Raw genomic sequence first — 12,831 nt, 5'->3', positions numbered from 1 at the left:
CCATTATTAATTTATTAGGTTGGGGATTCCCCCCCCCCCCCCCCCTGGGGCATATATGGCATTCACAAACCAAACTTACACTCTCAATTGTTTCAAATGAACATTATTATTTATTAACTATTTTGATTCAATTAGCATTCACATTTAGTCAAGTCACCATGATTTGCATTTGAATTTTTGCTATTTGTAACATTAGACATACCTTATATACTTCATTTGTACCAAAATTAAACAAATAACGATCTGTACTATAAGATAGCACTATTTGAAAAAAAAGAGAAAAAAATACTTTTATTACTTAATTAATTGCTTAAACAATAAACATACATTTTTTTCCATCCGTTTCTTTTATGAAATTCAAAAGCCATTGCATTACTCTTCATATTGACAAACAAAAAATAAAAAAAAGTTCATGTATGTAATCGTCTATTTTATTTAATTTAAACAATAATTTGATATCAATATAATTTAGTTCTTACAAATCATGTAAGTAATTTCACTTTCAATAAATCGAGAGTTAATAAACAGTCACATGACAAATTCCTTTTATTGAACCTTGTCAGATGGAAAGCTATTATTAAGGACCCAAGTGATGTTTGTTCCTGCATCTGAACTGCCTAATTGCAGCCAATTAGAAATTTTGCATTGAATGTTACATATTTGGGTTAATTAAGGGCTATAATCCCTGTCCCGACAATTTTGAAGATAGAACTGAAGAAAAGTTATTGACTGGCTAAAAGAAAAATATAAATTGAGGAATATAGGCAATGTAATCTTTACAGATATACAAAAATGATTTACAGATACATATTTAGACTTATCGACATTTTACTTAATATCAAAAGGTTCTTACAAATTATTCATAATATTATTCTTCATATATATACACATTATTTAGTAAACAGTACTGTTTCAACAATTTAAACAAATACATAGTTACAAATCAAATGTTGCTGTATTATGGCAAACACTTGGTGTTCCATCAGTACTTTAACTGAACTGGAACCTCAGATCAACCCATAAAGAAATGGAGTCTAGTAACTTCCCACTCGCCTGCCTCTTGGAACAACTGGGCCATGATTTTACCAGTTACCAGTAAGTGTTCTTTTAGACCATCATGTTGGTCAGAAATGTAATCAAACAAATCAAGTCTGTCCGTAACTGGAATGTCGGACCAGTTTCAATACATAGGCCACACTTTTTTTATCCAACTCCTTCCAAATGATGGGTAGTGACATGGACATTCCTCAATCCAACTTCTGCCGTGACTTTATTCATTCCTTTAGTCAAATACGGAGAGTGTGAGCTGTTGAGATAGACAGCTCCTGTGACATCACATTTTATTGTGAAGAATGTCCAGCATAGATGGCTTGTCATCTAATGTAGCTAATATGTCCGCCCGGTTAGCTCAATCGGTAGAGCGTTGGACTCTGAATTTGACAACCCGGGTTCGATTCCCGGGCAGACCAGGTCACCTCTGTTGTGATTGGTTATGAAATCCTTTCTACGACCATTCGCACTGTACCACTGCCCCTGGCATGTACAGAAGTTGTCAGTTCCTTGCAGAGGTGAAGGCACCTAGTACTGGTTCTGCCCAGGATAGGTGTGCGGTGGTTGAACTGTCACTCTGGGACCCTTCAATGTGCTCACGCCGGGACCCGGAGTATAAACTACTAAACCACCACCTAGCAGCCTGCTCTGAAGCTTGTCCATAGCCCCATATGTGTGGCCAGTCATCCATTATCCCCATTTTAATGATAATCTGAAAATAATTCCAATCACATTTATATGCATATTTATTATATCATATCCGCTTCTATACACTTATCTTCTCTAGGATGTTCAAACAGGCTTGATGTGACAATACAAAATGTGAAGACAAATAAACAGTGAGATACTACAAGTATATTGAATTTTCTGTCTGATTTAAAATGATTTGTAATATAAACAGGACAGGTGAAACTTCCTATTCGACAAATATCTTTCTTTATTGTCATTTCCAAGCATTTTTTATGATTAGATTATTTAATATTTCACAACTTAAATACTATCAGGAAGTCATAAGATTAACCATCTATATATATAATTATATATATATATATAATATATAAAAACAAGTCATTATACAATTGATATACACAAATTAAAAAGGTATTTATACTTCTGAAACACTGTTGCACAAGCCACTGGGCACAAAGAGGTTGATGAAGGTTTTCCTGATGCCCTTTGAGGTTTCCCCACAATAATGAGAAAGACGACCTCTGAGAGAGATGGTGGTTATTTCCTGAAACATGAATATTTATACATGTTGTATATAACTTTTAAAAAAGGACACTTGACAATATACAGAATGCTGTACATAAAATTTATAAGTCCTATAAATAAATGCTTTGGAAAAATCCCAGAACGTATAAACAGCAAAACCCAAAACCTCTTGATTTTGTTCTCAATTGGCCAACAGAGGAAGTATTTTTTTATTTTTTTTCAAGAATCCATGAAAACCAGTGATATAAAATTGCTGACAAAAAATTAGATCATGCATTTTTCTTTAACCGTTTGTAATAGTTTAACCCACAAAACATTGGTTTTCAAACGAAAATATGCAAATCTGCGATATGATCTATGTCAGCAGTCTTTCATCATTGGTTTGCAGATACTTACCCAAAAATTTGCTCTTTCCAAGACAAAAAAATAAAAAAGTTGTAAAAACGGTAAATTTGTGAGAGTGCAGCTTTAATGATAATTAATATATTCTTGTAATGAAGCTGTTATGTGCTAAAAATAGAACCCAATGAAAAATAAGCATATCCTTATAAGCCTAGCTTTATATGAATCATCATACAATTTACTGAATCAAATAGACATATAGGCAAATGACTGAAAAGCTTCCATAGTTAAAGCTGCACTCTCACAGATTAAACATTTTGACAAATTTTTAATTTTTGTCTTGGAACAAGCCAATTTTTGCTACAATCCATGGGACTAGTTATATAAGACTGCTGACAAAAAATTAGATCGCTGATTTTTATATTTAAGTTCATAAATTGATGTTTTATGCATTTTTCTTAAACCGTTAGTAAGGGTTTAAGCTCTAAAACATTAATTTTCGAAAATATGAAAATCTAAGGTCTGTTTTTTTTTTATCAACAATCTTTGCTCTTTCCAAGACAAAAATAAAAAAGTTGTAAAAATGGTAAATCTGTGAGAATGCAGCTTTAAGAGTATTTTTTAAACTTATAATGAAAGTCATTTGCATTTATTTAATATAAGCATGCAAACTAATGTGTTATTTATTCTGAACTCCTTTATAAAAATGTAGGACAAAACATCCCATGTCATTTTTGACTAAGGGGACAAAACATGTCCAACCCATTTAGACAGGGTTGACAAAACAACCCAGATCATTTTGACATGGTGGACAAAATAACCAGGAAAATATTGGCAGTTCAAAAAGTTAAGACCCCCCTCCCATCCTACCAACACTTGAAAGATTAAAACTAATTGGTCATTATCAAGATGTGTTTTATTACCCCCAATAAACACCCTTTTTCACTTAATTTATTAGGTAAAAATAGAAATGTTACTACGGAGATCTTTATCACAGCATAAGGAAGACACAGTGACTTTAACCATAAGGATTTGCTACAAAGCTACAGTATGATATTAAGTTCAGCATTATGATAATCCTTACTTCAAAACACTCTTCTTAAAAAGGTGTTCAAGGCCAAAATCTAATATTCATATTCATTACAGGCTGCTTTGCATGACAATTATTAATTTCAGATATTTGCTTTAAGCAATTTATTTTTAATTATAAAAACACCTTCTCATAGTTTTCAGTTTTCATCTTCTTTTTGATATTGACATGTCAATATTTAGGGGGCCTCATGTGTTTTTAATATTTACGTTAGTCTTATATTAAAGCTGCAACCTCACAGATTGAACGTTTTGACATTTTTTTTTTAATTTTTGTCTTCGAACAAGCGAATTTTTGCGTAAATATCTGCAAACCAGTGATAAAAGACTGCTGACAAAATATCAGATTACAGCTTTTCATACTTCCGTCCAAAATTCATGTTTTATGCATTTTTCTTAAACTGTTAGTAGCAGTTTAAGCTATAAAACATTAAATTTGGAATGGAAATATCAAAATCTGAAATCTAATCTTTTGTCAGCAGTCTTTTATCACATAAGCAGGTATTTACGCAAAGAAATTCGAATATATAAAGTTTAAACAAAAAATAAAAAAGTTGGAAATCAATACATACACAAGTTGACTAACATATATTTTGAATAATAAACCTTAAATTACTTTCCAAAGAATACATTTAAGGAAAAGTTACTGAAAACAAGACTGTAACAATGCGTGTATTTTAAAGTGAAAACCCACATATTAAATGACTGGTGGATTCTTAAAAATAATGAGATTATGTATTTTAAAAATGTAATCCTTTATACTTTTTACTCTTTCTGTTTTTAAAAAGGATGTAACCCTAACCAAATCATTTTATTTTTGGCCCTACTATAACACAATCAAGAATTTAGCCCCACATTCCAGAATGCAGGGCTTAAATTGTGTTATCATTTTGATCACTGACATGACATCATTGACAAAATAAGGATTAAAAAATCTTTGTTTCCGCCCAACTGACCCTATTTTAATCCTTCTGATCCTTTTTTTGTTTTTGGTGTTTTGATCAATATGTGCTTTTTTAGTAAAGACCTTAATAATACCCTGATATAGGTCAGTTTGCTAAAGAAACATGGTCCTCAAAAAACAAACACCAAAAACAGTTACCGTATGCCTACCTTTTTTGATATTTAAATGGAAACTATGAATACTTTTTTTTGGCCTAAGCAACAATTTTTTGTGTGAAGCCAGGTGTGCATACTGTGTATTTTTTTACTTAATTACATTGTATTGTCTGCGAATTACCAATATCAAATCCCTTGTCCTATTTAACAGGATAATGGTTTTGATATTGGTCCCATGTATTATCATTATAAGAAGTGTAGGAATTTTATTCAAGACCATTTGCAAGATGTGTCATGTTTGGTGTCAATATTATGCTTGAATTATTATATTTTATATTTGTCATTGTTTAAATGTTAGATATTTAATTTGTATAAGAAAATGAGAAATAATAAAACCTTTAAAGTTTTTTCCTCAGTTGGTAAGAATTACACCTGTTGTTGTTGTTGGGTTAATAAAAGTCTGCTTGCCTATGGCTCCATTATGGCTTGACCCTGTCACACACCCTAGTGTGACTGAAGCATATTTGTGAGGCCAAAGGGGGATCCACCTACATTGAATGTCAGTATTTGTTTTAGCTTCACCCCTTTTTCTTGACCTGACATCGCCCCTTTCACTGAACCTGACATCTGATTGGCTTACAGAATGATAGTGATAGTCATTATCAAACTATTATCCTGATTTATAAGTAAGTTGTTGAGTGAAAACTATTTTTAAATTGAGACAATAAGGTGGATGACATGTTAAGTTATTGAAAGCTTTGAAGATTTTATACAAATGTTATAAGTTGTCTCCATTTATGATTTCGAAAAACCATTAAATTGGCAGGCCTAGCATCATAAGCCACTCACAGACTTTGATGGAATTGGTAGACAAAAAATTAATATTTACTTTCTTAGTGTTGCAATGCAAAAGATACTGGGCCTACTTTCTATCGAGTAAAACATTCTTAATATATAAAGATTTTTTCCATTTGCCAAATAATGGAAAATTATTTGAACTTGATTTTGAAAAATAATTATTTTTTATCCTGACTATATAATTATTTAGTCTTTAAAACAGACTCTCTTCCTTTTAAACTCTAAAATATCTTTAAAAATAAAATAGAATACATTTAAACCCATTAAGATTTAATTAATTATTTAAACAGGCCAGTCTGCACTGCTTTTTCAGTAAGGATTTTAGTCAAAATCATATATTCGTAAGAACAAGACAGTACACCATTAATAATTATGACCCCCCCCCCCTCCCATAATTATGCATATTATGCATATTTGTATACATGTATTAGCTAGACAATATACAACGATAAGTGTATTGTATATATTAGTGAGCAAATAAATGCATTAATAAATAAATAAATACAGATTTATAAATATAAATATTTTAGGAAAGATAAACATTAGATAAAACATATTATCAAAGCCTTTCTAAATAGCCATATTGTATTGGCTGGTGGGGTTACTCAAAATTACCGTGCATGGTCCGCTTACAACCAATTAAATATTTTCAATTATAAGCTCTGAGAATGATTCATACAATCTTTGATATGATGTCAGTTTTTTTTTTACATGGCATGGCTTGACTTGATCAATATAAATTTTATATTATATGACTTGCACCATTCACATGACTTTTCATATATATTCTTTAAGTTTTGTGTGATAATAGATCTTTGATCTAAATTTGTGATTCAAAACTTAAAAGATACATACATATATATATATATATATATATATATATATATATATATATATATATATATATATATATATATATATATATATATATATATATATTTATATTTACTGCTTCGGAATCACACTTTACACACAAGACATGTTAAAATGGATTATTGTACTCACTGTTTTTTAATTTAAGTTTATTCATCAAACTCTGTCACTCTAGCTGTCTCTGTATTATCAGCATCACACATCAACTAAAAAAATAAATAATAAGAATTATAACAAGAAAGGTTCAAGTAGTTAAAAATATATGGGCTGTCATTGGACATAATATAACAATTTACCATGATTCCATGAAATATTTTTACAAACTAGCAAAACCGAACTCTTTAGTATTTTTTTTACATCTTTGTGAGATTTTTCATGAAGCATCTATCTAATTCTTTGTTAATTTACCACATTAAAATTAAAATATATTGATTAACTGTACTTTTATTTATTTTATAAATATCTTATATGTTGTGCACCAGTCAATTGTAACCACGGCGCCCCCAGGTCCGGGGAATAGCGGGGACTTTGACTTTCGGTCCAGCCAACCCTGGGTCTAATCCCCCTCCCCTGCAGGGACGAACTGATGGTAAAACCCCCGCCAAATGCCCCCGCACACCAGAGACTCTATATAAGGCCCAATCTCGGCTAAATTTGGCTCAAAGACAAAACCACCGCGGTCACCCGGCCCTGCGTGGCCACATAGAAAGTAAAAACACGGCCCATTTCCCCGACTATTCCCGGTATACCCCCGGACCTGGGGGGGGGGGGGCGTGGTTACAATTGACTGGTGCATTGGTTATAATAACTGAGAGGCCTCAAAGATGCTCACATGACTGTGACATTTTGACCTTTTAGCAGATTAGAACAAAGAAAGGATTTTTAAGAAATAATTACTCAATGAAACAGAGTGAAACTTTATTCAGGGGCTATACACCGTATGATGAAATAGCGAAAGAAGAGAAAATTGTCGAAAACTGACATGAACTTGGTATCAATGTGTACAATGCATTGAAACTAACTAACTGAAGTACCACATAGTTTACAATTAATTGATTTTTTACATTTTTTTTTCCATTAAATTATCGATGTTATCACTTAATGTTACCAAGCTAGGTATATATTAAATTAAATAGACAAGTGTAAACGTTCGTAGCAGTGGATACAACACTGGACTGCAATTTTGGCGACCACAGTTTGAACCCGGTCTCTGTTTTTTTTTCTTTACATTTTGATATTTTTTTTAACAATTATGATATCAAAAGGATAAACATTTTATTGAATAATTGTCCTGTATACTGGGACTGACCCTACTGTTTGTATAGTCCATTGGTTAAAGAAAATAGATTAAAAAAGAGAAAAAATAATTGTAAAGTGTGTGTTTAAGGTAGCACTACCCTAATGAAAACCTCCACTTGAAATGCTTCATTTTAATGCTTTATCCTTTATTGTTAAGCACATACCTACACATCTTTTGTGGGTTCATGTGAGCAGTTCAACTTCAAAGCAACCCAGAAGCATCTTTTTTATTTTCCATTTCATTAGCTTACATTTTTCAACAGTAGTTTTATTAAAAAATAGTTATTTTCTTATACCGAAGGTAAAACATACTGGGTTTTTTTTGCATAATGTTCCAAAAAGGTTAAAGATATTTCATATTGATAAGGAACAGGTCATGAGTATTTTTTGAACTTGTTGATATCGCTGTAAAATGACATTCACAAGGACCCATTTTTTATGCTGTCAAAACATTGTGTTAAAATTTTAATTACTATTTAAGTACAGTTTGATTATACAGTGAAAACTCACTAAACCGGACAAGGTCCGGACCGGGGAAAATTTCCGGTTTAGTGAGGATTCCGGTTTAGTGAGGATTTGATGTACGGAGTAAGTTTAAACGGAGGTTGAGACATGATTAAAGCACATGCAAAAGTGATAAACATATTTCTGCGTTTTTATAATCATCTTTTTTCCGAGTCTAAAAAAATAAAACAACTCGCGTAATTTAATGCTTGTTAAGTATATTGATATTTTAATCAACGCACCGCTCTAATTTGATTCACTCAAAGAAGTCTTTAGATAAAACAACCCCCCAAAATGATCACTTAATAACCGTTTCTAGTTCTTTATTTTCTACAACAAACAAATTAATGTCTCAATCAATTTTTCTTTTCACAAGTTTGATTAACGTTTGATTATCGCGCGGCAGTCAATCCACAGCGGAATCATCATTATCAATTATCGAGTTATCACAACATCAAAGGTGCAATATTTAACGACGCACCGGCTGTCAAAACAAAGTGACAAAGTGACACGCGATTCGCGAATTCCTAATACACAAAATCATTTTGACATGTTTGAACAAATAAACGTCCGGTTTTGCGAGGTAAAATTCATTGACAACTAACAAATTTTCTCGATTTTTTTGTCCGGTATCCGGAATTCCGAGGTTCCGGTTTTGTGGGGATTATTTTACATTGAAAAGTATAAGGGAAAAATCGGGACTCTGAAAAAAGTCCGGTATCCCGAGGATTCCGGTTTTGTGGAGATCCGGTTTAGCGAGGTTCCACTGTATTTGTTGATTTGACAGTAAAATTCTTCTAAATTTTAAAACCAGGAAATGATACACATAATAATAAGAAATTATCAAGCTGATCATAGTTTGAAATGATGCCCATAAGGGGTATTTTACCTTTAAATATACATGCAGTTTAAAAAACCTTAAAAGCTTCGTAAAGATATTACTTAAACGTTGTTCCTCAATGCTGTTATTACATATGCCTAACAAAAAATAAAACAGCTTTCCTTGTTTTAGGTGCAGGGGATAGCAGAGACTTTGTCTGAAATAGCTCATTTTGAACTAGTTTAATACTCTTTAGTCAACTATATTAAATTATTAAATAAGTAAATTCTTACACAATTTTAGTGGGAAATGCGCCATCTCTATCCCCCCCTTGCTACAATAATGCACCAGTCAATTGTAACCATGCCCCCCCCCTCAAGGTTCGGGGAATAGCCGGGACTTTTACTTTCGGTCCAGCCAACCCAGCTAAATCTTAGTAGACCAACGAATTGTATGTTTACGGATTTTTTTACGTTTTTTGATATGGCAAATCCTTCACGTACAAATTGTTTAGTATCAAAAGTGGGTAGTTATTCCGATCGGGATTCCGGATTAAAGCATTTAACATCTCAAAAATATCATAAAACAAGAAATATTACCAGATTATGTTATTTTATATCAGTTCCATACATAAAAATGTCATATTCTACGAATAATTATGAGTTTGACGTGTTTTTTTTTTTCATTTCTTGCTGTCAAAACATAGCAATATATACATGAAGGGCACCTGCAAGGCTTCAGGGCACAATTTTTAAACAATCAGAACATTTCGGCCATGGCTGAGTTGTTATGATTGTATTTACGAGGTCTATCTAGAAGCTTGTCAGTGGTGGCCGAGTTATTACGATTGGGTCGAGTTGTTCCGCTTGGCATAATTGTTGTCTGTGTCAGTCAACTTTCGTTTTATTGGAAAGGTAAATAATGTGTTTTAATGCAAAATAACTTTTCACTTACATGGTAAAATATGAATAAAAACCTTTATGATCAATTTAAACCATAAAATACTTCACTTAATACAATTTCAATATTTTTCAAAACACCCCCCGTTTTTGCACAAACCTGTTAAGACGTTACTGGCTAAGGTCACAAATCCGAACACTTTCTGATGTTTTTTACAATTATCTTGGAGAGTTTATGTTGTAGTAAGTTAAACTTTGGTATGAAACATCTTTGGTTCATGTGAAACAGCTGTCAAAGTACAGATTCACGATCTTGTCAATATTATGTCGAAAATCGTTCATTTTATGGACAGTAAATCACCCTTCAAATTACGCTATGGAGGGCACAAATACCGAACACTTGAAAAGCGAAAATACATGGTCATACAATTATAATTAAAAAGTATGCTATGTTAAATAAACACTTAGCTGCAAAGTGATTTATTGTTTCCGAGGTTTTTTCAAAACATTTGCTTCAAATGTAAAACACTTAGCTGCAAAGTGATTTATTGTTTCCGAGGTTTTTTCTAAACATTTGCTTCAAATGTTAACCGTGATTTCTATCTTTAAATATCTTAACCTTGCGTTTTCATTCTAAGCATTTATGTGTGTGTGCGTGTGTATGTTCTTTCAGAAGGCCACATTGTAAATAAGTCGTGTGTTATGTTTGTTTATAATATGATGCCTATGTCTTAATGTGTTACCTTCTTTAAATAAAGTTATTATTATTATTATTATTATTATTATTATTATTATTATTATAACCTAAAGATGTGCGTGCGCCCTCTGATGTCATTCCCCCATGTGCTACATTTTGATCTTTAAGCGTTTAAACATTGAATGGCATTTTTTAGAAAAATACTTAACAAAACAAGATGAAACTTCGCAAGTGTGACCAAGGCAAGCCTCTGTATTGATCTAGATCATCGAATAATCGATCACGGTAAACAAACGCGTATTTTAGCCGGTGTTCGGGATTTGTGCCCTGTTCGGAAATGTACCGTCAACCAGTAAGGATTGAAAGAATGTATTACACGTCTATAATTTTAGGCTGGGGGGGAAGCTACAATAATGAGCGATTAGGGATACTTTTTTTATTATTTTGACATTTCATGTGTATCCCTGTAACTGCCATAGTCTAAAAATCGTCAAAAGACTCATTGACGGTCATTTAGGTGGACTATGGGGGGGGGGGCATGGCTACAATTGACTGGTGCAACCACTGGGACCCCATTTTTTATTATTTTGATATTTCTTAAAATACTCGTTGACGGCTATTTAGGCAGAGTATCCCCACTCCCTGTCGAAGTGTGGATAAGAAGAGGCCTGTTTCAAGTGAACGTTCTTTACGAGATGTCCTACTTCTTGACTGTCTATATATTAAAAAATCAAGACAAAAAATTAAATGGAAAAAATAAATGACTTACCAATGGGTGTTTGAGATATCAATTTGGCACCACTTTTGTGCCATTCATCGCTCTTCAAAGCTCCATAAAACAAAATCATTCGTCTAGCACATCCCGACATCTTAACGCAGATGGTATTGATTACTGTGACATGTTTGTGTTAAACCGGTTTGAACGTACATTCACTCGAGTAATAAAGATGCACTCTTAAGTACTCCCAGATAAGGTTTACCACAATTAATAATATTGTTTCAATATTCCTAAAAGGATGAATAAATGTCGAAAACAATGGTTCTTATAAAGGATATCGAGTTAAATTTGAAAGAAATGAGTATTACACACGGTATTTCTACCTTATGAGACTATAGTAGACCACAATAAATCTTTTAGCATTTGCCAATCAATTAATATTTTTTGCGCTTTCTGCTATTAAAAACACGGTTACAATCTTGTTATCAGTAATAAATATTTATTTAGTATGTAGTTAAAGGTTTATCAGTCACAATTGAAGTTTGTTATATATGTGTATGTATTAATTTGGAATAACAGTGTCACTAAACAAAAAATAATTAAACAAATTTACGCAATTTCACAACCTAAAAGGTTGTCCTGTTTTTTCCAGTTCTTCTGGATTACCCTGTATCCCCTACCTCGAAACGAAAAGTTAACTTGGACGACATCGGTACGTTGTGGTTGGGGGGGATATACTTAAGCGACGATGTTAACCATTGTTTCAATATTTATGCATGCATATATATGTACTTGTTGGCATTTTGGGTGCCTCATTTCTACCTCAAAAATGCTCAACCAGGTATGAGTTTATTGTATAAGTTATAGCTCGTAGTTTGTAAAATGTGGTTTTTTAGCAGATTTGTTTTAAATACGAAATAAAAGATGTTGCTTCCAAGGTATGCATGATCAAAATATTCATAAATTATGTATGAGTCCCTTTTGCTGAGTGGTTATGCTATTTATTTGTCCTTGACGTAACAAGCGTAGGTTCACCCCTGATTAAAACAAGACTTTATTTTCATACTTTCATTGTATTTTGTTCTGCAATTTCAGTATCAAAGAGTTAACTAATTATTTCAGACACATTACCTGGAAAATGATTATTTGGTGCCAATGAGGTACGAGTCCCTTTAAGAATGACAAAGTGTTTTTACAATCAGCTAGATAACAAATTCAATTTTTTCCACATATACAAGATGATTTACAAGTAATCATCATATGTGTATTTTTGCTTCACTGCTATCTTGTAGGATGACTGGCTTATATACTACTACCGGGTATGTAGTAAAGTGACACCATGGCATTAATTGCCAATAGCGTTTATTTTGTAATGCAAAATTCACCAGCCTTATATTTTTGTACAGTT

The 12,831-nt window shown here is 32.4% G+C and overlaps 1 long non-coding RNA gene across 2 annotated transcripts; it reads right to left on the bottom strand.

Annotated features, from left to right (window-relative positions):
* Positions 1-462: 462 nt before the first annotated feature.
* Positions 463-11,569, bottom strand: LOC128234366 (uncharacterized). Of its 2 annotated transcripts, XR_008260938.1 has the most exons (4): positions 11,475-11,569; positions 6,619-6,692; positions 2,162-2,284; positions 463-1,762 (listed from the first exon to the last, which is right to left on the bottom strand). It is a non-coding gene; the product is annotated as an uncharacterized LOC128234366 (long non-coding RNA). The 2 variants fall into 2 exon arrangements; XR_008260937.1 differs by lacking the exon at positions 11,475-11,569 and having other exon boundaries at positions 6,619-6,748.
* Positions 11,570-12,831: the final 1,262 nt, after the last annotated feature.

This window comes from Mya arenaria, chromosome 1 (assembly GCF_026914265.1).
Source record: "Mya arenaria isolate MELC-2E11 chromosome 1, ASM2691426v1".
In the NCBI taxonomy this organism is placed as follows: domain Eukaryota; kingdom Metazoa; phylum Mollusca; class Bivalvia; order Myida; family Myidae; genus Mya; species Mya arenaria.
The sequence above is the reverse complement of the archived record's forward strand: the minus strand, read 5'-3'. Positions and strand labels throughout refer to the sequence as shown.